We start from the raw sequence: 4668 nt of genomic DNA on the forward strand, positions 1-4668 counted from the left end.
AAGAGGTCTGTAAATGAACTGATGAAGTTTCCGAAGCCACTGAAACCCCGAGTTGGAATAAAACACCCCAAGAAGAGCCAGGGCCCGAGACACCTGTACGGAATTGGGCTGCGAGCCAGAAAGAAGCAAGACTTCAGGCCTCATTAAAAACATGTGAGAGCTGAAATAAATGTGACGTAAGAGGGAGTAAGTGATCTCCCTCGCCTTGACCAAGGTGCATCTCCAGGAGCACACCTAGCCCTTCCAGCCTGGGTCCTGACCTCTCTCTGCAGTGAGACTGAAAGATGGGCAGGGCCCTGGAAGGCAGAGCCTGGTACTTGAGGTTAATCCCTTCCCCTCAGCCCAGTGGGTTAAGGGGGCCAGCTACATCTGAGCTCCCTTCACAGATCTGAGGCATCACCTGAGTCCATCTCTATCTGCATATGTCCTTTGTATCTGTGTGTCCGTGCTTGGTATTCGCGTGACTTTGTGTGTGACCTTGTTAATCGGTCTCTGTGAGTGCCTCTTATACCCATCCATGTTTGTGTGTCCTTTTCCAGCGCACATATGTCTGTCCGTGATTCTGCAGCTGTCCTTCCCTGTCCGCCTGTAATTTTGTGTCCTTTTCTTTATATTCATCTTTGCCCCTTCCTGTCTGCCTGTGACTGGGTGCCCTCTACTTATCAACTCGGTACATGTCCTATATATGCCAAACCACCTCTGTGTGGGCTCTATCTCCCTATTCCCAGAGCAGAAGGCTCTACTGAGCTCAGCCCATAAAGACTGTTGAGGTTTGGGGAGGAGGCTAAAGAGGAAAATGGAAAGGATGACAGGGGGTCGATGATGATGGCAACAACAGAGAGGGACAGTGAAAGCCCAAGCATGAATTCTCTGTCAGACAGGCCTGCTATGGCCCCCTCCTCCCCACCTTCTCCATGTGTCTAAATCTCACCCTACCTTCACCAACAAACTCATATGTTGCCTTCTCCGTCTGTTTGCTTAAATCTGTTTGCTCCCTGCTCTGGATGCCCAGAGCATTTTTTCTGCCCACCAATTCTTAAACTTTATTGCGCCTAAGATCACTGGGAAAACTTTTTCAAAATGCAAATTTCTGAATTCCAGCCTAAGAGATTCCTCTTCAGTAAGTGTGGGGTGGGGCCCAGAAGTCTGAATTTTTAAGAAACTCCTCAGTTGATTGCAAAGCAGGTGCACTGAGGACCGCGGTGAGAAACTAGACCTTCCAGTCCTACCTCGCAGCTGGTATGCTTTGCACAGTACTGACTTCTAATACCACCTTTTCGAATCTAGGTTCCCCAACCTACTTTCTGGTGACTTTGGACAGTCACTTCTCTTCTCTGAGTCTCACTTTCCTCCTTTGAAAAATGGATAGAGTATGAAGGAACCCTACCCTACTTCTGTGAGAGACATCTGATATTAACACACAGTGAAATGATTCAGAACCGTAAGAGAATGGGAAACTTTCAAAGGGAAATAACTATCCTTGTTCCTGGTCAACATATCTTGCTGCCCTGCAGTGAAGAGACACCCCAAAAGGGCAGAGATCTTTTTGACAAACATTTTCTAAGCAGGGTCCTCTTACTGTAAAGATTAATGATTTACCTTAATAGGTAGATACCCTGCCCTTGAAAGGTTGTTTTCGTGCAAGAAATTGATAATAGAAACTTTAGGACAGGGATGGGAAGGGGATTTATTTCTTACTGCTTACTCCTTTATACCTTTAGAAATTTGTAACTTGTGCACGTATTACCTATTCAAAAGTAGTAATAACAGTTATAAAGTCTTCCATTAAAGATAGTGAATAGAATAGACATATCTAATTTGGTTCCCTCCTGAAATTCTACTAAAACTTCAATTAAAGGAATTTTTTTTAAGGCATTAAAGATCATTTTGAAAAGATTTAAACCCACAAAGATGGGGACGTGAGAAAAGGAGATCACAGTAACAACATTTGGAAGGTGGAGAGCAAGATGCATCAATAGTACTGACTTGGCATATCCAAGGGAGCCGAGAAGCAAGCTGGCCTTGGGGAATGGTGAGAATGAATCTGAAGTATCTGTGGAAACCTCAAAGGGCTCAGGAGTGGTGGCATCAAGTACCTCCGGAAGTGAATGAGAAGGGAAGGGAGCAAAAGTGAGGGCTGGTTACAAGCTGGTTAACAAACAGTTAGATCCCTAAATCCCCTCCCCCACTTCATGCTAGTGGAAGACTGCCTCTCCCCAGTCCCAGAAAAAATAAAGGGTTTTTGTTTTTGTCTTTTTCCAGAGGGAACAAAACAGAGGGTTTCTGCTATGGGGAAAACCAGGCACAGTCAAGGGCAGAGGTATTTTTTCAGAAATCGAAGGAATTAAAGCAATATGCACATGGAATACTGACCTATTTCTCCAGAAGGCTGGCCATGGCCTTTACCCTAAAGGCTAGATGCTGGGAAAATCTCCACAGGAAAATGTGTTCAGCCCAAGAGGAAAGATCTATGGAATCCCACATCAGAGATTCCCCCTACAAATTTCCCAGCCAGATAACCCTCACATCAAGTTCTCAGTTGAGAAGCCCCAACCACATGCCCATAGGTACAAGATGTCTTTTTAGTCCTTCACTCTTTTTTTTTAAGTCCCTCACTCTTAAACATGAGCAGGCACTCTGACATGAATGACAGAGACAAAACAAACAAGTAAAAATAGAGAAAGTGCAGGGAGAAGAAAACTTCCAAAACCTAACAATTTTCTCAAATAAGTAAGAGAAAATACTGTATACATGAAACAAGAACAGAATGCCATGAAAAAGTAACAAGCAGAAAATAAAATAGAGCTCTTGAGAAATCAAAATATAAGCACACAAATAAAATTCTCACTAGAAGAGTTGGAAGAGAAAAGTTCAGAAAATCAGAGAACCAGCCCAGAAAGTCTAATATCTGAATAATAAGAGTTCCAAAAAAAAGAGACAACAGAAAAAACACAGAGGGAAGGAAATCGTCAAAGGAATAATTACAGAAAAGTTCCCAGAACTGAAGGACAAGCGTTTGTTTTCAGATTGAAAAGGCCTACCCACTGCTCAGCATAATGGATAAAAATAGATCCACACCAATATGAAATTTCAGAACACTGAAGACAAAGAGAAGATCCTGAAAGTTCCCAAAGAAAAGAAACAGATCTCTTAAAATGGATCAGGACTTCCCTGGTGGCACAGTGGTTAAGAATCTGCCTGCCAATGCAGGGGACACGGGTTTGAGCCCTGGTCCAGGAAGATCCCACATGCCACGGAGCAGCTAAGCCTGTGCACCGCAACTACTGAGCCTGTGCTCTAGAGCCCATGAGCCACAACTACTGAGCCCACATGCCACAACTACTGAGGCCTGTGCGCCTAGAGCCTGTGCTCCGCAACAAGAGAAGCCACTGCAATGAGAAGCCCGCGCACCACAATGGAGAGTAGTCCCTGTTCACCGCAACTAGAGAAAGCCCGTGCACAGCAGTGAGGACCCAACACAGCCAAAAATAATAAATAAATAAATGTGCTGCAAAAAAACCCAAAAAACAAAACAACAACAACAACAACAAAATGGGTCAGGACAGAATGTGCAAGGGCTTCAAAAATCCAGAGGAAAAATATTTCCAACCTAGAATTCAACTCCAAGCCAAACCATCAATCAAGTGGGAGGGTAGAATAAAGACATTTTCAGACATAGAAGTTCTCCAAAATTTTCCATTCTAAGCACCTTTACTCAGGAAGCTACCAGAGGATGTGCTCTATCAAAAAAAAGCGGGGAGGGGAGATTAACCATGAAAAAGAAACACCTAGGATTTAGAAAATACAGGAGAGGGATGAAGGGGATCCCCAGGAAGGGAGATTCCAGGAGGAAAGCTGGAGACCAGACTACTCACTGCCAGCCACCTATTCATCTTCAGACCTACGCCTTGCCCCCAACACTCCCTCAGGGCCTGGCACAGCACCTACCAATGCCCTAGGAATATATGTGGGGGTGAATGAATGAAGCTTCAAGCCCGTGGCAATGTGGTGGCAGAAATGGTGGCCTTTCAGTACCTCCATTGCCATCTGTGCCCACAGAAGCCATAATCAGCTTCCTCCAGCAGAGCCAAAACTGCTGCTCTCTCTCCCTTGGTGGTGGGGATGTGGGGAGAGGGGCAGAGAACCCACTAGGGCTCAATCTTATCATTCCAGAAAAGGGCCCTTGGCCCCTCCTCACCCAGGCACCTCCCAGGCTCCTCTCCTCCCTAGGCCTCTGTCCCTGGTGTCTCAGAGCAATGCCCTTGGTGGGAGAGGGCTGAAAAGTGTGGTCAGACACGATCAGAGCCACAGCAATTCTGTCAGCCTGACTCTGGTCCCAGACCTCATTCCTTTAAGTCTCAGGGACCAAGGGGAAAGCAGACAGACCTGGAGTTTGTGGCTGTACACAATGGAGGCTTCTCATTCAACCTTAGATGCCCCTGTCTATAATTAGCAAGGTTACTTCCAGCACTACTTGTCAGCAAACTCCTGCAAATAATGTTGCTGTGAATGACCTTTTTCATCTTGCAAATGGGAGAGAAAAATGGTGAGGATCCTCACCCGTGAAAGAGATGAAATGGTAGTTTTATTCACTGCAGCATTATTGGTATTATCAAAAGAAAGGAAAAAACCTAAACATCCATCTACAGGGGACTGATTATATCATTT

Source organism: Lipotes vexillifer, unplaced genomic scaffold (genome assembly GCF_000442215.2).
Source record: "Lipotes vexillifer unplaced genomic scaffold, Lipotes_vexillifer_v1.1 scaffold238, whole genome shotgun sequence".
NCBI lineage: Eukaryota > Metazoa > Chordata > Mammalia > Artiodactyla > Lipotidae > Lipotes > Lipotes vexillifer.